Below are 21,300 nucleotides of genomic sequence, written 5' to 3' on the forward strand. Positions count from 1 at the left end.
TATTTTATTTTCTAATATTTTCTCTTATTTTGAATTTATAGTAACGCCCAATTTTCTAAACAGCTGAACAGGTTTACATTTCACTGCAAGTTGTATTCTGTATATAACTATTTTTGTGACAAATAAAACACCAATTTTAATGTGTAACATAAACAGTAGCTCTTGACCTGCATATAAATCACTTTGCACAATGGCTGCTGTTACATGATCACATGGATTCTTGCATAAATGTATCAGTGTATACGTTTTCTATTAAAGTAAATGCTTTAAGTCTAAGTTGGAGTTCCATGAAACATGCAACTTTTCAGTATTCTGTCACTCAGTCATACTGTATATCTTGGGATCGCTGCCTCGTACCTTATGAGAGGATATTTTTTTCAACAGCAGGAAAAATGATCAGTCAAAAAAGAAACAAAAACATGCTTAAGGGGAGAAAAAGTCGCCATTTTCTTGTTCCCTGACAAAACATGCAACTTTTTTCCAGCTGTCATCAGTCAATATCTATGTTGTTTGTACACACTGAAACAGAAGACTTGATGTTTTAAAATGTGACACAGGTGAAAGAATAGTTTGGTATGTATTACTTCTCTCCTATATCATATTTTATATACTGTACTTCTTGGCTGAACACTAGCTGATAAACTCTATATCCCCTGTATATCCACATATCACTGCTCTTCCATCAAATCTTATAGAATAGTTTATTGTGATATTTACTCTCTTGTACTATTATTATTCTGTGTATATAGTATGCTGAACGTTCCACTGAATCTGGATCTAAATTATTCCAAAAGCATTGTAGTTACACCTCTATACATGTATATATAAAATTGAACATTTCCTTTTATGACTTTTTTTTTATATTGATCAGGGTTATGATAGCTCTGAATGTGGAACAGATCACAGCAGTACAAACACCCTGTTACACTAGGGGCACTTTTAACATACAGTCTTGCAAATATTAGTAAAAAAAGTAAAAAATAAGTTAAAATAAAGCTGTTAAATCTTGAAATCTGATGTGCCCTGGAAAAATGCCTAAAGCAACCAGAAACTAGACACATGTATCTAGGGATTTCCTTTATTGGGGCCAGCATTTGCTCATTTGCATGTGTTCTGATCTCTGCTAACATCACGGAGAGGAAGCCATTTGGCTCTTTTGTTTTAATACTCAAGTTGTAATTAAATTAACCAAGAGTAACATATTCCAGCCCCCGTATTCTAACTTCAACTTCATCTTTCCTACATTGAAGCTTACTGATTAGCATGTAAATGATTTGAAACTTCCTTTTCCACTAGATGATGACACAGTGGCCAATTAGGAGCACAATATGTTTAATTAGTTTCTGTCCCAAACATTACAATTCATAACTTTTTATCCCCCCGATTTCACAAGACAGTAATAATGATCGTTTCAATATTCATTCTTTGTTTAAGTGCTTGATTGTGTGTAATTGATAGTGTTATCCCAGAATGCTTAGAGCATATTAATTTGCAACATATTAAGCTATCCAATTTGTTCATTTGTCCCTGAGTTCCTTACCATGGTGTAGATCTATTATTTTTGCTTTCAAATACCAGAAAAAGCCACCCCGCTACCATTCATTTGAGTCAGGTAGGTTTCTTTAGTAAATATGACTCAGGAATACAGAGGGTCTCCGAGTTACGATGGTTCAACTTTTGACTTTTCGATTTTACGATACGAAAAAATTTTACTGAACAGGCACAGGCGGTATAGATTCTAAACATCAATGAATATTATTTTAAAAACACTCTTGGAAATCCTGTTAGGTTAGCTCATTTAATATTAGCTGGTAAATAATAGCAGTAATATGGCTATTTTATATATGAAAATCATGTTTAGCTGATTTACAACTGCAGTGAGCATTATAGATTTTCCTTTTTTAATATATACGACTTAGAAATTTTGACAGAAATCCTGTTGGGCTAACGGCTTTTAAGTAGCTGGTTAACAGCAGCAGTGAATATTAAAGATATTTTTTTATATACAGTATGACTTAGAAATCCTGTCAGGTTAGTTCATATTAGCTGGCTGGCTAATATTAGCAGGAAATATTATAAACATTTCAGGAATCAGAATCCTTTCAAAAATCCTGTCAGTGCACGATAGCTAGCCTAAAATGTAAAAGACTTCATTCTTTCTACTTGAAGACTTTCATATATGGTCTCATATATGGTGGCTTGTATTTGGCTGACGGACAATAATACGCTTTTTATCATTTGTTTTCTGTGCTAACTCTTGATTGCTCACGCATGCTAAATTGGAGTGTGATTTGCAAAAGAATAGGCCTCATTAAAAAGATCTTAATACCCAGTAATTAAAAAAAATTCGAAAACCCTGGACAGGATTAGCATTATTAGCCGTTGAGCTCCTCTTTTACACTGATGTGGACAGAGATATTCTGGACAAGCCCTGAGATTTAGTTTTGCTAATACACCTGATTTGTCCCGCTTGCTCTCTGGTGCTTGATTTTAGCACTTAGTCGTAGCTTTGAGCTGTAAGTAATAAGACTCTTCTGTAAACAGAATTCTAATCAAATATGATGGCTAAGTCATTACCATGGTAATGCAGTCTGCGAATCAGCTCATAGATGAAGAAATAAAGAGGGTAAGTAGAGGGAATTTGAGATGAAGAGAGAGAGAGAGAGAGAATGAGAGAGATAGAGAGAGAGAGAGAGAGAGAGAGAGAAGATGGAGAGAGAGAGAGAGAGAGAGAGAGAGAGAGAGAGAGAGAGAGAGAGAGAGAGAGAGAGAGAGAGAAAAAGATGGAGAGAGAGAGAGAGAGATTTGGCATCCTCTCTTTGATTAGACATTTCAGCCCACCTTGCTTTTAAAATGCATGGCCACTAAAATGAAAGGAGGAGGGAGGGGAATCAGACTGCATTATGGTCTCTCTCTATCTCTCTATCTCTCTCCCTCTTTTGCAAGACCAGATTTTGCATTCACGAGTCCGATTTGTATTCATTACCACTGCTTTTAAAAGCATCTCCTCGACATCAGTGCCCGCTTGCTTTACATGCTGGTGCTAAATCCTGTCCATCCTCTGCTCATCCACTATCTGTTGCATCGATTTCCCGTTCTGCAGATGGACCTTTCAGCTCACGTTGTCCTGCTGCATATATCATCTATGGATCTGATAGGGTGGAGACTGGCGGCTTTAGAGAGCTGCAGTGATTTATGTTGGAAGTAATACACTGCTGACACTTTACATAGAGTGTTCTTTCTACTAACATCTTTATACTTGTTGATTAATGTTGTGAATACAATTCAGCATTAATACAACATACATGATACAAACAAAGTTAATATACTCATAAAATGATATTCTTTTATGTGCCTATGTTTATTTAATTTGCACAAAATGAATCACCATTTTTTTTAATATTTATAAATTATATAATAAGTTGTATAAATATGGTAAAAACCTGCATTTCAGCCTCAGATTTTTTTAATGGAACCAATGACTAGCTAGATTTGTTTATTCATGATATTTTTTCTATGATCCACTGTTAATAAAATTTGGGTATATTTTATTAACAGTTAATATCAAAATGTACTATTTTAAGGAAAATACAAGGTCATTTTGAATTTGATTGTATTTTTTATTTTACTATGTGCCTAAAGTTTTCAATTGGAGAATGGCCTGGACTGAAGGCAGGCCAGTTCAGCACCTGGACTCTTTTACTACAAAGCAATACTGTTGTAACAGATGCAGTATGTAGTTTAGCACTGCCTTGAAGAAATATGCAAGACCTTTCTTGAAAAAGATAGGCATATGAACTAATACCCCCTATACCATTATGGATGTTGGCCAAAATGCTTGATGGTCCATTTCCTCTTTAGTCTGTAGGACATGGTGTCTATGGTTTCCAAAAAAATAAAAAATAATGTTGATTTTGACTACAAAACAGTTTTCCACGCCTCCATTTTAAACAAGCTTTGTCCCAGAGAAAATGGCAGCATTTCTGGATCATTTTCAAATATGGCTACTTCTTTGCATAATAGAGCTAATACATACATTTGGGGATGACGCAGTAAATTGTGTTAACAGACAAAGATTTTGCATGGTGATTTTTATTACAGAATCATGACTGTTTTTAATGCAGTGCTGCCTGAGGGCCTGAAGATCACAGGCATCCATCCTATTGGATTTTTCCCTTATTTGTTCCTTGATATAATACATTTCTATGGTTGAAACATTTGATATGTTTTATTAAATTCATTGAGCCAAATCATTGCATTCTGTTTTTTGTACAACATTTTTGGAATTACGGAATGATTTACGTAGGGTATAAACAATGGGTCTGCTGTCATTTGGCCCGAAATAAAGAAGCAGTTCTCTTACTGAGGACAGCTGGGTCGATCCTGAAGTATCGATACTTCCACTGGTGTTGCATCAAATTATTCAATTCTCACATTAATATATCAATCCAACCTTGGATTTTTTTTGTTTAGTTTAAAAGTTTAACATTTACTTAATGTGAATTGGAACTATTTCTTCTTGTGCCGTGTCTTCATTCATCGTACAAACAAGTCAGTCTTCTGTCACTCAGTCATATGTCTTGTGATTGCTGCGTCATCTGAAAAGATTTATTTCAAAAGCAGAAGAGTCGATCAGTCAAAGAAGAAACAGGAACAGGCTCAAGGGGAAAAGAGTCAACATTTTCTTAGTCCTTCACTAGAACCTACAAAGGGAAAGGAACGTAGAAACTTGGCAGGTTAAACAGGGTTTGGATTCTATTCAGTTTGTTGAATAATATTTTGTAATAAATAAGTTATATTTTTAAATAAAGATGGCTTTAAAAAATACTGGTATTTGTATCAGTATCAACCATAATGGTCTATGTAGGCTCTGGGACATTAATCAGAGTATGATCAGAGTCAGGGGTTTAAGCTCTGGTAACGGCAAGCTGATACTCTTGGGGCCCTTGCGCAAGGCCCCTAACCCTCTGTGTTCCAGGGGTACTGTATCATGGCTGACCTTAGAAAAAAAAGTGGCGTAACCCATCCCTAACTCCCACCATCCTGAAGTGACATATGTTCACATGAAAACATAGTGTAAAGTGTTTTATGCTTCATATAATACCCATTTTTTTCTTTATTAAAAAAACATTCTTTATTTGTGATGTTTGTAGAACATCAGAACAAAAGTTTACTAGTAAACACTCACATACATACTGGAGACCCCTTCCGTAAATGTTAGTTAAACATTTCCGTATAGAAAACCTCCAGTGCTTCTTGTTGTTAAAAAATTGCTTCATAGGGAGTGTAGGCATTGGAATTAGGTACCATAGTATCTAATCTTGACTCGGACCAATGAGAATGGAGAATTCACAAGCACAATGGTATTATGTATCACATTTTGTTGCAGTACTCACTGTGTGTGTGTGTGTGTGTGTGTGTGTGTGTGTGTGTGTGTGTGTGTGTGTGTGTGTGTGTGTATGTGGCCAGGCTAGTATAGTTGATAAAGCTGTTGAGTGGAGTTTGCTGGTTAAGGACAAGCCTTGAATAGGAGCCGGCCAGGAAAATGCCTGGGCATAAAATCAATATGAGTGAAATGAAGGCAAGCTCTTCACATTTTTACAGAGAAGACTAATGTACCCTTGAAGTAAGCACTGTGTGTATATATGTGCGTGTATGTGCGGTTCTGAGTATGCCGTGGTCATCAGAATGCACAGTTGAGTGGGCAATTGCACTAGAGCTCTGACTAGGTTTTAGTACGGCATTAAAAGAAGGGGAAAAAAAACTCCACCACCGCCAATAGCAGCCTGCAATTGATGAAAACATTAGGACTCGATCTGAATCCCACTGAAAGGTGTTAGCTGCTGCAAAAGAGCCTTTTTACCTCTGATTATTACAATAACACTGCTTTTCAGTGTGTGTTCAGCAGTAGTGTAATATGTGGAAATAAAAACCTAATCACATCACTTCGGAACAAACTGATTCTTTTTTCACCTTTTTTTCCCCCTGTTTACTCTTATTGTGTAGAAACATAAAATTTTCGACTCCTAGTCTTTAAACAAGGAATTCTGATTTAAATCACATACATAATATGCTTTGTGAAATCCTGTTAATTAAATGAACGATGCATAGTTTTTCCGATTCAGAGTGAGAGCTCAAATTTCTTTTATTTTGCCAACAGGAAGACTTCTCATCCTTATACATGATATACTGAACACGTTCTCAGTCCTAACATTCTTCACTTTTTAACAAACTGGGTACCCTTTTGGTGTCATTTTTCAACGTGCAGGGATTCCCATATACTTCTATACAACTCTGAACTGGATCATGCGGTGTTGTTTGATGTGTTAGGTAGGCAGACTGCCCGAGGTCATATTTATATGGCTCTCCAGCTGACTTTTGATTTTAAAATTTACTCGCTGTCTGATATCAATGTGCCGTCTGTGAAACATCGTTCAGCAACACGTTGCTCACTCCCAACTAACCCCAACCTGTTCTCACTAACCCTGACCCTGCAGGTTGAAAAATCACACCAAAGGTGTAACCAGGGTATCAAAAATGTACGCCAATGGATCCTAACGAACGTGTCCATATGTGACGAGTTGGGAAAGAGAATGTGTACGATATACGACATAGTCATGTGACCATCACCTATCCATCAGTTTCATTCGCTTTTCTCAAAATGTCTTTGCTTTGCAAACTGTTTGACTTAACCAGACTCTTTCCCAATTTACAGATATGTTTATATGTTCTACTGAATTCATGAACAGAATAAGACCAATAATAATCAGGCTCACAGACTTCAGAATGTGTAAATGCATGTATTTTTATCAATTTATTTAGCCACACATTTTGTATTATATTGATGTGTTTGGAAATGACCTCATGCTTGCTGTCCATTTTACCAACATGGGGGATTCTACTTTGTGTTTCTCTCTATGTTTCTTGCACCTTTTGGTAGCATCAGTGTCACACCAACTGTCCCAGTGCCACTGCTATAACATTTTTGATAAATTTTTTTGTGATGAGGATGTGTCAGATAAAAAAAAAAAACCATTGTCAACATTGTGTTGAGAACCTTTAAACTGAATCAATTTTTTTTCCCGACAGGTTTTATTGTCGTTTATGGCTCTTTGAGTCAAGGCCCGCTGTTAGGCTCGCTTTTATTCTTATAGTCTGTTTGTTCTCTTCTACCTACTAACAATGACAGCTCAGTGGTTAAGGCTACATTCTAGAGAAGAAAGTCCAATCTTAGCTTGGACAAAAGCACTGATTTTCCTTCTCATCAAAGCATCTAAAGAATTAATGTGCAAAGATCATTACTGTAATATCAAGGATGTCGAGCTGTGAAGGACTGATTCTTGTCTATGATCAAACAATAGCATTTGCATGTGCATCTGTATTTGCTTTATGCATCAAAAATATACTGTCAGCTACTGTATGAAGGTGAACTGTGAAATTCCTCATCCTCAAATAAACCACTGAAGTTTATACTTTGTCTCAGCAAGAGAAAAGGTTGGAAGTGTTTTATTATGGTTTGTACAGTTCTCTGTGCAGGAATATAAAAAAAAAAAAAAAAAAGCACATGCTTTTTCCACAAAACCCTATAACAAACCAAAAATATGCACATCTTATTCATATATATGAGGGATGGTCAGATTCACTGATTTGCATTGGTCTTGGCCGCTACTTTTTCCCCACTCTTTGAACTCCGAGGCTTAAACAACGAAGCGGCTAATATATGGATTTTTCCTGGGTTTTTCCCATTTTCACAAGCTTCAAGCCAAAAAACTGAGCCCCGTAACATTAGACCAATAAAATTGCAGAACGGATTGAGGTGAATCAGTGAAACTCTTTATATAAAATCAGATGCGCTCCCAATGAACCGGGCCGCACCACATCATAAATATGGATGAGGTTCCTTTGACGTTTGACCTGGCGCTCACTCGGAGTGTCTACAGGAAATGCGAATCATTTCAGTCACGCTGAAAACAACCGGGCATGAAAAAACACTTCACCTGTGTTCTGAGCTGCACGGCATCGGGAGAAAAGCTTCACCGATGGTGATTTTTAAACGCAGGACGATGCCAAAAGAAAAACTCCCGAGAGAAATTGTTGTGAAAGGAAGGAGGAAGACGGTGAACAATGACTTTCCTGGTAGGCTACTGTTTAGATACACGCCATGTTACAGACACTGTCTTTCGTTAAAACCTGTGTAAAGTTCATTATTTTCAATGTAGGTATCTGCGACTTATAGACAGGTGCGGCGTATTTATGTTCAAAATAAAAATCTTTGTCAAATTCAGTGGGTGCGGCTTATATTTGGGTGCGCTTAATAGTCCGGAAATTACGGTAATCTTTTTTTCTTTTTATTGCACTACAAAGGCCTATTTGTGAAAGGGCCATGCATTAGAAGTCAGAGGGCACTTAAGTTAATTTATGATTTGCTGTCTGTCTGAACCAAAAGAAATAAAAGTAAACTATCTGTACCATATTGAATTGCATGGCATTAGATTTTTTTTTTCTTATTGTATCATATTGCATTAAATTGCATTGTGTTGAATCGAATCGAAATCAGATCGCATTGGTAGATTTAATATTGGCTGGATTGAATAAAAGGCCTTCCACCAAGTGCACAAATTACCACTAGTTGACTTGGAAAAGAGAGAGCAATCGAGCAATTATTTTTATTTGAAGACAAATGTCATCTGATTTGGCAAATCTGGCTTACATTCGCTAAGACTCTCACTAAAACAAGCGTGCCATGTTTATTTCGTGCCTTGTTTTTTCATGATGGATTGGAAGCCACTAAAAAAAGCACTTGAGGCAGAAGCTGCAGGGAATTTGGGAAAACTCCTTTCAAGACAAACTGCTGTGGCTTATTGGCAGAAAAACACACTCTCGCTTCTTCCAGCGGCGATTCCGAATAATGAACGCGACAGGACGTGGCTTCTCACTGTGGCAAAGAAATGGGACGCTTTCAGAAATGGGGGAGCTGACACTCATCGTCTGTAGGCCAGGCACAGAAGTAAGAGAGAATGTTCTAGAAAGAAGGGCTGCTTTCTCATCATATGTTTGGCAAATGCAGAGTTTGTGGTGTAAAAAGGGAGATGGTTTTTCATATATATATTTTTTTTCTTTAACTCTTCCTGGAAAATGTCATGCTCAGAGATTTTCATAAAATTATCCCTGGAAATGTAATGATGGAACACTGGGCTTTAGAAATGTAGCACTAATTAGTGTTATGCAAAGGCTGAATAATTTAAATAGCATAACATTATGCAAATAATATTTATTTGGATTATTATTTGCTATTGAAAATGAAATAAGCATAAAATTATGGCATTTGATATTTATGCCTGTCACGGCCCTGGAAGCAAAATGTCATCAATCTAATATACTGTATATATATCTCTTGTATATATACTATGTGAATATGATTCGGGATTATTGCTAATAATGTGAATGTGAATGATTTTTAAAAAATAAATAATTAAAAAGGAGAAATGTAAATAACATCTTTTAACGAATTCAGTGGTATTACCTTAATAAGAAAAGTTTCTCACTAATGTGTGGAAGACTTAATGAAATATTAGGGTTGGCTAATTAGTAATGAAGGCTTAAAAGCCCCAGGCATTGAGTGATGTGATGTTATTCAGCAAAATCTGTTTTCATTTATTATCAGCAAAATTATACTGTACAGAGGTGCTATTTTTCATAATATGTTAATGGATACAGTTTTTTTTAATATTGCCCAGGTGTATGTTGATCTCATTTCTAAAACTTTTGCATGGATTGGATTGGATTTCAGTATAAAACTGAGTGCCGGATTTATATTTAGGGAACGTTTTTTAACTGTGTGTGTCCTCTCCTGCAGAGGATCTCCACCATAAACCCCATCCAGCCAGATCAAGTCCCATCTCCTAAATAACCATAAATGGTGCTATACCACAGCGATGGACATTTGCTCAAGTATTTGAGTAAATGTCCTACTTTCAAATTTTAGTTTGTAGAGTATTAAAGATATAAGCAACTTTTACTCAATAGATTTACATTTTACTTCAATATATTTTTAATTTTCAGTGACCATTATTAATTGCATTTTGCACCTCTGATAATTATCATTAAGGCTCAACACTCCTTTACCTGCATCTCTGCATGTGAGTGACTTTTTGACACTACTGCATTTTCAATACAAAAAGAGCTCAAATAAACTCCAAAAACTTTGAGAACCAGCTTTTGTTGATGTCGAATAAAACGACTATTGCCCTCTCTGAGACTGAGAGGTGCATCAAATCACAGTCAGCTCTGAATATTTGGTTTTACTATATCTAAGAGGAAGACCAAGGAGGAGGTTTATGGATGTGGTGAAGGAAGACATGCAGGTAGTTGGTGTGAAAGAGGAAGATGTAGAGGACAGGGGGGTATGGAGACGGATGATCTGCTGTGGCGACCCCTAATGGGAGCAGCCGAAAGAAGAAGAAGAAGAAGGCTTTATCTAAAATTATTTACTTTAATTTCATTTGTCCATTGAATACTAAGGGTTCTTGTACTTTGTGACATGATATTGCAACTTTATTTATTTAATAAAGATACCTTTTCAAAAGTTTGCTTCATTATTTTGTCTTTTTTTTTTTTGACAAACTTGTTTTGATCTTTGTTTCATTCTGGCATGTTGAAGAGGCTGTTGTGTTGATGGTTAATGCAGTTTTGGGGTGAACAATTTGTTTTGTATTTTAATGAATAAAACCTAATAAATCAACGGTTTGTGGATTTTCACTAACATGTCGTGGTGTTGAGGACTAGTGCGAGCCTACGTTCAATTTGAGTCAAATACTTAAGTATTGTTTAAGTATATTTTGATTACTTAAATATATCAGATATTTAAAAACGTTTATTCAAGAATTATTGGAATTAGTGAATTAAACTTGTGATGGAAAAAGTTTTGCCGTAAATTATCTTTATTTTTTCTCTCTGCGCCACGGTTAATTTATAGAAGCATAAAAAAAAACTTAAAGAGGATTTACTATATGTGCAGTATGAATGCTGGTGGTTTTCATAGTTTACTAGTGCAATAATGATGTCGCTCATCAAATGCAGAGAAATTCTCATGTAGTGTTTATAATTCATCTACTTAATGATGTACATCTGGAGGACCAGTGATCACTCCTAAATTACATTTTAATTGGACTTATCACATTGTCAAACGTAAATGTCAGGCCAGTCGTAAAAAGCAAAGATTACAAACCAGTTCATCCAATCTGTCTGAACTGGACTAGACTCCTGTACTGAACTGGACTCCTGTGGCTTGATGTGATGTCTACAACATGGTCTGGGAAGGTTTTCCACTCTATTCCCAGTAGTGTCTAAAACACTGATGGATCCAGGGTTTGCGCCAGAAGGACACTGGCCACAGCTGAAATTTGATTGGCCCTTGAACTGCCCCTATACTGTCACTCATCACTGATCTATGCAAAAGAACATTGGCTGAATCGGTCTGACATTTAACACATGAATTGAAAATTATTTGAGGTGGTATCAAAATGTTTTGAGAATAATGGTGATAACTGGTTCTATTCTGACCGGTTGTTACCACGTCTGCGATATCATCGTGGACAGCAATTTAAAACAAAGCGCAAACGTAAAATTCTGCATGAAACTGGGAAAATCTGCTAAGAGACGGTTGACATGACATACGTTTGACATGCGGCGATGCTGCAATGAGTCGTTCCAGGTGTTTTTAATGGCATGTTCACTTCAAGAGCGGAAGAACATCGTTGGATGATGATGAGAGATCAGAAAGACCCCCAAAATCAAAATCATTCTGCAACTTGTGCATGATAATCGGCGGAAAACAATCCACATGATTTCGCTTCCGCACCCTCCCTGCTCTCCAGATTTGTTTCCAGCGGACTTAAACCTCTTGAAGATCCAGCTCAAAGGTCGCCGTTTTGATACCATTGCGGAGATCCAGCGTTAATCGCAGAAGGTGCTTGACATGCTTTGAAAAGAAGGACATATTCCAGAACTGGCAGGAACACAGGGAGCACTGTACTGCTGACCAAAGAAGACTAATTTTAAAGTTGATAGTGTTTAAACGTAGATTACCATAGGATTTTATTTATTTTGTAGAGTACACATTAATCTAGGTTTCAAAAAATAACCTTGTGTACACCAGTGAGGGAGTAAATGGTAAACCCAAAAACAAAAGAAAAAAACAACAACTTCCCAAGCATTGTAATGTGTAGATGACTGTGGAATTTGGCTTCATCAAGATGGAAATAAAATACAGTCAGTGGTTATCTTTACCATCTGAGGTGGTCAAAGTGGTCTCCAGTCTCCAGTATAAACACTGATTCTAATGTGGCATCAGTCCTGAATTGACCTCACTTTCCTTCACAGCTGCAAGATCTACAGTAAAACAACCAGAAAGTTTTCCATGAAGTTAAGCCATCTACAAAACTGTTTTATTTCTCCCCCTACTTTATTAAGTGCAAAGCAAAAATTTCATTTATTTCTTCAACGTCTAAGCTGGAATGAAAAGATTTGACTCGCACCAGTAACTCTGAGAAACAAGCAGCTGGAAATGTGCCACAGTCGAAAGCACTCTACAACACAACGTAATTATTTGTTTTAGTCAGACCAGCATGAGGTGAAGGGTCAAGTGCCAGAGTTAATTGTGGATATTGAAGGGAAAAGAGCCTGTGGTTATGGGAACATGCATATTTCTTTTCATAGCAATTGCAAGCATTCACTCAGAGAAAGTACAAAAAGAGGTCCCAGAAAGGCCCTGAATGATAAGCCATGTGGAGAAAAGTCAGCTCAGAGAACCTAAAATGCAACCATGTGAATGCAATCAAATATAATGTTACTTATCTCACAGTAAATCATTACAGGCTGGTCGATGTATGTTAATCATTTTAGCAAAATTAGCACTGGTCTTGTTCAAACATGTCTCATTTCTCCCCCAGAGGACCTTGCCTATCGGAGTTAATTCATGAGTAACGTTCTATTGACCTCACCAAGTATATCAAGGTGATTTTCACCTAGTTAAAGGCCAGCAATAAAAAATCACAGAGTCACATTCGAATCGTTTTCGCAGTGACTTTTGTCCCCCTGGCTTAGCTCAAGTAGATAATATTATCACAGGTAAGAGGAAGGAAAGACAGCAAGAACAGGAAAAGGCAAAAGGACAACAAAAATATTGTGATTTAATTATAACACAGGCAGTTTGACAATTACACAGTGTTTTATTCACTAAATTGAAATAATTACTAGAAAAAAGCCACAGGAGGGAATGTATTCATGTGTGCTTTGGTAGGCATGGGAAAACATGTGCTGGATGTATAACGGTATTATGTGGGAGGCCATCTGCAGCATAAATGACTCATTATGTTTCATTGGGACACGTAAGCTCATCTGAATAGGAATCTTTTTTCTGATATCGGGCTCAAAATCTTTTGCTGATTATGGATGCTTACGAATATAAATACATTATTCTGTTTGGACAGGTAACAGATAGCAAGTTAGATATGAAGCTCTATGGCAGAAGCTAGTGGTCAAATATGATGCCCTTGTGACAAACCAAAATGTAGATGTGAATAAGCGTTCATTTATCTTTAGTATCTGTCAATTATCTTATTGTTTATTTTATGAAAATAGAACCAACGTTCGTGTACAAGTATATTAACCACCAAATCATTCTAATAAAGATGCTTTTTACTCGTCACATGTACATTACAACACAGTAAAATTCTTTCATTGCATAAAAGAACACAGGGTCAGCCTTTATACAGAACCCCTGGAGCACCGATGGTTATGGACTAAGTAGCAGCTTGACAATACTGTGGCTTGAACCCCCAACCTTCCAATCAGTGCGCCAGAGCCTTAACCACTGCCCTACTTCCCCAAATCTAGGCCACACATATATCAGGTTTAAAGCTGGATGTGAGTATTGACTCGATAAAAGTATAAATACTTGGAGCACTGCTCATACAAATATAGATACAGATACAGATAATAGCAGTTTGAAAGGCCCCCCGAATGTTGATTTACTAATTGAGCTAACGAAATGATTTGTAGCACTGCAACACTGATCAAACAGTATGTTCTGCATATATACATTACAAAATTAAACAAGAAACATTGATTGATAATACAGTCACTAATATAGTACAGGTTTGCTTCTGACTGTTCCAAAGCATTGACATCTGGGACTCCTTTAAAATGCTAAATAAACATAGAAAGCTTTTTCATAGAAGCCATTTTAAATCCATTTAGATTATTCATTATATGAGTTCCTATTTTAGTCATTATTTTGTACATACATTATTAGAATATAATTAGAACCTATTAATGATAAACAAACTTTCTTTTGACTTCTCCCGTTAGGAGTCGCCACAGCGGATCATCCGTATTCATGATCCACATGTTTGATTTGGCACATGTTTTTACTCTGGATGTCCTTCCTAGCGCAACCCTCCCCATTTATCCAGGCTTGGGACCGGCACTAAGAGTGGCTGGGGTTGGTTCCCTGAACGGGGCTCGAACCCGGGCCGCAGCGGTGAGAGCGCCGCATCCTAATTACTAGACCACCAGGGAACCTCAGAACCTATTAATGATAAAGGACTTAAAAAATGCAATATTGTTTCTAGATGCGATCATGTCTAACTAAGAAAATTACAATTGAGCAAGAACAGCGAAAAAACAAGTAGTTTATGTAATAATAATTAAGTTAATTTACATAATATTAAACAAAATAGGTTTGTATGGTGTGGTAGCAAAAGTCTGGAATCCAATAAATTACAAAACAGCAACATTTTTTACTTCTAGATTTTTAGTTTTCTACTGTGTCTTCAATAAAATCAGAAGTAGACAAGTTGGGTGATCGATTTGGCCAATCACGTGTCTCTTTTCCCCTCAAAAACTTTATAGCTGCTTTAAATATTTTTGGGGGGTCATATTTCAAAATCAAAGGTGTTTGCGGTTGAAGCTGCACCTGTACACTGTCGGGTGTACTGTATATTTATATTCATCTCATCTGCTCTGAAAACTTCTCTCCAGAACTCAGGCTTTTATTTTATCTTATTGTACTTTTTTGAAAGAAAATATAACCTGACCTTTCAGTAAACCCTTTGACTTAATGCTACTGCGCTCATTTATCCTGATTCTATACTCTCCTGGCGGCCTGATTGACACTTCTTTGGTCCTAATATTGAAAGACGGCGCCAGGCTTCAGATGCAAATGTCACATTTAACCACTGCTCTAGACCTTTTATTGGGTCTATTGTTATTAGCATGGGGTAATAATAATGTAACCGGAAAAGTGCAGGACTTAAGTGCTTTATGGTTACATGAAATTGAGGGACTATATGCAGATGTGGGCCAAGAGCTAGTAACTGTCAGCATCAGATGTCCGAATTGGAAAATGTGACCGTGGTTTGTTGGGGTATTTGCTGCTGCCAAAAGAAATGGTTAAATTATTTTTGGAAAGTGCTGATCTCCCCCGACAATTTCATGCGCAACAGTGTACACAGAACGGCGTGAAAAACAGAAAGCAAACTAGAAAGGCTAGCTCGAGAAAAAATGGAGGGTAGAGTACTTCAAATAATTCTTTAAAAGCATCATATAATGCATCTAGAAATGCATTGGGCAAATTGCAGTTTAGTTCAACAATTCCTAGGCTCCTAGAAAAAGTTTTTGTGCTGTTTGCTTAAAAAAATGTAATACAATCTTTGCCAGTACATGTATGCAAGCTATGAGTGTGCTATTTTTAGCACTGTCACTTTTCATTTTAAGTAACAGTAACTATACCATAATAGTATAGAATATAATCTGGCCTTATAATCGAATGATCCACAGCTTCTTTCATCACTCATCATGCACAGCTGTCCATGCATGTTATGATTCTCCTTTCTAGTATTCCCAGCAATTTCTCCAGAGTAGTGCATCACTGAAGGCCGGAGGTCTTTGCCAGAAGAGAAACAGCTCACTAATGGCATTTCAAAGCCAATGTGGGAGAAGAATACAAGCAGCTTTTGATTAATAGGGTTGTAACAAGGACCTCGAGGACAGCAGAGAAGAAAAAAATGTTGCGAAAATATGCAAGAGGACGACACAACAAGATAAAAATCAATGCATCATGTGCCAGTGTGTGTGACAAGTGTACAAATGACCAATACAAGTAACTAGAGTTTACTGCTATACAGTAGCTTCTAAGTCGATGCTTTATGAGAAGTAAAACAGAACAAGCTCAAATTACTGTCAAGCACGATGCTTTAGGGTGTGCATAATTACTAAATGCTGTACTAATAGTGGTTTTTATAAGAAAAAAATTTCAGAAAAATTGAGGGAATCTGGCTGTAGTTGTAATGCGCTAGTGTTTCTGTCGATTTATTATAATGATTTACCATTAACCTTCTCAAAATCAAACCTTGAAAGTAACTGTTTTCAGAATTGATTTACTTTTTTCTGCTGGTTTTGTGGACATTCTGCTCATGCAAGCTGTCCATGATGTACATGTGAGGGTCCTGTCACATGACTCAGTAGCTGATCCTAAACAAAAGAAAGCAGTTATTAAATATGAACTCCAGCCCTTGTCCTGGACACACACCTCTTATTTTCCTTTCAAATAAAAAACTAGCAAACTAAAGACTCAGTATTTTCCATTTGGTCTCATCTGCACCATTTATAAATTAGGGATAACTTTTTTCTGCAAAAAAAAAAAGGGGGACATGGTGTCTTAGTGGCTAAGATGTTGGACTGTGAACAGAAAGTCATGATTTTTATTCCTTGTATGACCAAGCTGCCACTGGTGTATTCTTGAGCAAGGTCTTTAAACATTAACTGCTGAGTTGTTCTAGATAGCTACATAGATAGAGAGTTGCTCTAGTGTTTATTAAACATATATTTGGTACTAATATTTAAATCAGCATGATATCTTTTTTTTTTTTTTTTTGGCAAAGAATGTTTGTAATTGTATTTTTTTTTTTCATAGGAGAAAATTGATGAAATGTGTTTGTCTACTGTATGTCTGGAAATGTCAATGACAAATATTAGATAGATAGATGTTCAAGATATTTTCTTGAAATAAATATATATATATATATATATATATATATATATATATATATATATATATATATATATATATATATATATATATATATATATTTTATATATATTATTTATTATTTATTAAATATATTATTTACATTTATTATTTATATTTTATGATATATATATATATATATATATATATATATATATATATATATATATTTTTTTTTTTTTTTTTTTTTTTTTTTTTTTTTTTTTCTGCAAAAAAATATTAAAAAAATATCCCTACAAAAAGTAATAAAATATTTAAATGAAGAACAATTTAAAGACATTAATGTAAAGAAGACTTTATGTATTTAATTAGAACTCTTTTTTTATTAAAATCAAATATTCATTACCTTTACTTACTACCTTTGATTAAAATTTGAGAATTAATTTATTAAAATTTAAAGAAATAAGACATAAGAAATAATAATAAAAGAATTTACAAGATAAAAAAAAGATTTACAATTTAAATGTAAGAAATTAATAGAAATAATGATAATTAAAAAATAGTTTGACAGTCATTTTAGAGCCACTTATCCCCATCCTGCTTCAAACTAAAAGTTTGGAGACATAACAACGAACCGAGTAGAACTCCATCCTAAATTTTCCAGAGAGTTTTCTTTCACCTTTCAAAGATCCACAATTACACCCCAGTCCAGCACAAATTAAAGGCATGGCCTGCACTCACAATGACTGTTCTCATAGCCTCATTATCGCATCGTCCCAGCTCTTCTGTAAGGAAATGTCTGTCTCAGTCAGCCTGCCCTCATCAGGTAGCTCACTCTGAAGGTCATGCTAATTAACTCGGGCACTAGTTCAAAAGAACGGATTAATTGCTCAATTAAGCCTGAACATGATGGGTATTTAGTCTTAAATGTGGTTATTACAGCTTTCACTTCTGGTTGTTGATGTGATTTATTTTTTAGACTGTCGGATGTAAGTTTCTCGCAATCGAGTGTTAAAACATAAGGTATAGTTGTGAGCAATTTTTTTTTTTATAACGCTGACTCAAAATTGCAATTTCTGTTACTAAGTATTCTTTTGGAAATCATTGTGTTTACAATGGAGTAATGATTTAGACAGTCTAAGTGCTAAGAGCAAGATGTTCAACAGCATTATGTTCATTAGGGATGTAGGATAAATATGAATACATTACCTCAGAATGAACCGATAATGTGTTCTAAACAGGGACAAATACAGAATATGAATAGGATGATGACCTGTTAGAGACATAATTCACAAGATTTCTTAACTGTCTCATATTTCATTGAACGCAGCAAAAAAAAATTTTTTTCTTCCCCTTTTTTAGAGGTGCCTCTGTTCAGCATTGAATTTTTTTGCATTGTTACATTCCACAGTAATAGTTTTTTATAAGTACTTATTTATCGTCTTGACTAAGAGGTTGCATATTGTGGCAGTTGTATACTGTGTGTTTTACTGTAAAAAAAACATGTCCATTTTTCCTGTATAACTATTTTTGTGGGAAGATGAGAATTGTTTGCCCAGCAGTGAGTTCACAGCCCTCCTATTTCCCATTTCCCTGTTTACCAGAGTCATGATACTCTACACACAGAAACCCAACCATGTCCTGACTAATCTAATGACAAACTCACAGCAATAATAGTATGAATTGTTTAATGCTGATTGAAATGTCTGATAAATCAATTTTCATGCTGCTAAGGAAATGAAATTACGGTCAACTGTACAGGAAAAGGATAATTTAGAATCATTTTCAGTTTAGTCTTGGGATATGTGTTGCACAAGACACTACTAGTCAGCTACAACCCTAATGTTCAGGCTAGTGCAAAGTTGCTAGCAATAAACTCTTACAAGGCGTTTCTTGTGTATTCGGTGTCCAGCCAAGCTTTACTGCAAACAACAGTTAAGCGTAATGCTGCTACTCTAAGGGAACATAATGATGATGGGCATTTAATGATCAGCACATCATTTCGAAATCATGTCTTAGTGTGAAATTTGAATTCTAATGAGCGAACAGACACATCTGTAAGGGGGGGAGGCTCCATTTCCATGTCAGGCCGTGCTAATTATATTTTCTGCAAAATCTGACCTGGAAAAAAAATCTGTGTTTATGGTATCTTTACTAAGAATGGTTTTAGGCACTGCTTTGAGGTTGCTGAAGCCACAGCATGAAAAAAAACCAAGATTGAACTCCTAACACTCCTAGCACTTTTAGTCAGCTTTTTTTCTATTAAAATGTCAGAAACCGTCTGAAAACTAGCTCCCACGGTCTTCTCAAAAAAGGTTCTCGTTCTCCATTTGCACAGCAAAAATGGAAATCAATTAAAAGCCGGATGGCACAAGATGAAGATGTTCTCTTCAAGCACACACATGGCCAACATGATGTTAAAGCTCTGACCTCTCTACCTATCCAATCTTCTGCTTGTTAAAGCGTACTGGCTGAGTAAATCTACAGCTTTACCCATTTCCTTCAAAAAAATGTGTCAAATTTGCAAGCAAAAACTTTGCAATCACCGTAATTGTACGATGTGGTTCATGATTCATGTGCAGTTAGAAATGTCTTGACTACCACACTTTTACTGTTTCGCTCATCAAACGACTGGGCCCTGTTGTTTGATTGGACATATTCATCATGTGGGCATGAAAAATTGCTCGATTGTTGGTTACACTTACTACTAAGCTTTCACAGATCTTTCATTTGACGGCTGGTAAAAATCAACAGAAGTAGTTATGCCCAGTGTTCTAACTAGAAGTAAATGTAAATTATTGTGCATACTCTATGTTCACTCCCCATTGATTGAGAAGGATCACCTTATTCAAGAATTAATTTTGCTCCATTCTCTTGTATGTTTATTCATTTATAGTTACTTTATACGGCCAAACCTTTGCGAACACTTGACCATCAAACCCACATTATATTGAATCTATAATGATCTCGGATGTTGAGCTAATTTATTAGATGCTCAGGAGCCCCTGGTTCCACAACTCCAACTGACTGTATAAGTTTGTAGAAAGGACATTACTTATCATCACACACTCCTGCTAATGATATTTCTTACTCTCCGAGATTTGTAATGTTTCTATGATTTATAATCACACTCTTGGTGTCACCCAAACGAGGATGGGTTCCCTTTTAAGGCTGGTTCCTCTCAAGGTTTTTTTCCTCATACCATCTTAGGAAGTTTTTTCTTGCCACAGTCACCCCAGACTTGCTTATCTGTTGGAAATTTGCTTATATTTGAATTTCTTTTCTATAATCTTTCGACTCTGTAAACCCGCTTTGAGACATTGTTATATGTGAAAAGTGCTATAGAAATAAACTTGAATTGAATAAAACATTTTGACCTTCCACAAAGTGCTACATCAAAAAATTGTATAGAATATCTTTGCATGCTGTATCATTACAAAAGTATTACATTGGAACTAAGACATCCATTATTGTTCCAGAAGGACAATGCTCCTTTTTTAAAAAGTGAGAACACACATCCACACACACTCCAACTCTAGTAAAAGCGTTCCCAGTCAGCTGCTGAACCAGGATGCAAGAGACGTTTACAAGAAAGTACTTTATCTATGTTTACACATTATCACCTTCAAAATAGTTCCTTTGCACAGCAATACAGTGCTTCCAGCATTCGTGCCACTTTTTAAAAAGAAGACTTTTTTATTTTCTGCGATTTGCGCTGGATCTCCGCAATGATGTCAAAACGGTGACCTTTGCACTGGATCTTCATCTTCAAGAAGAGGTTGAAGTCCGCTGCAGCCAAATCTGGCGAGTATGGTGGGTGCGGAGATAAGATAATGTTGTTTCTGGATGTGCATGTGGTCAGAATAGCAGACATGATAACACACATGATCAGAAAAGAACTAGCTGTACAGCTCCCAGTATACACAGGGTGATGTCTTCTGGCACACTGACTTATGAAGGACGGTGCTCCCTGTGACTGTGCGTGCTACTATCTGTTGGCGTGTTACAAAATTAGTCTTCAGACTTTCTGATACCACCTCGTATAGTGTAATTATCAGGATTCTGACTATATAATATACATGCTGGCAGGATTCCACTGGACATTTATAGGACCTGTTCAAGGACCCAAATGTGGCTTTCCACTAATTCTGAGATTTTTAACTCACAACCTTCTGATTCATCGCACATCGAAAACAATGGGTTATTACTATAATATTTTTTTTTTTCTAAATGTCTGGAAGAACTTTAGTTGACTGGACTGGACATGTTGA

The sequence above is a fragment of the Silurus aristotelis genome (genome assembly GCF_946808225.1).
Source record: "Silurus aristotelis genome assembly, chromosome: 20".
NCBI classification, from domain to species: Eukaryota; Metazoa; Chordata; class Actinopteri; order Siluriformes; family Siluridae; genus Silurus; species Silurus aristotelis.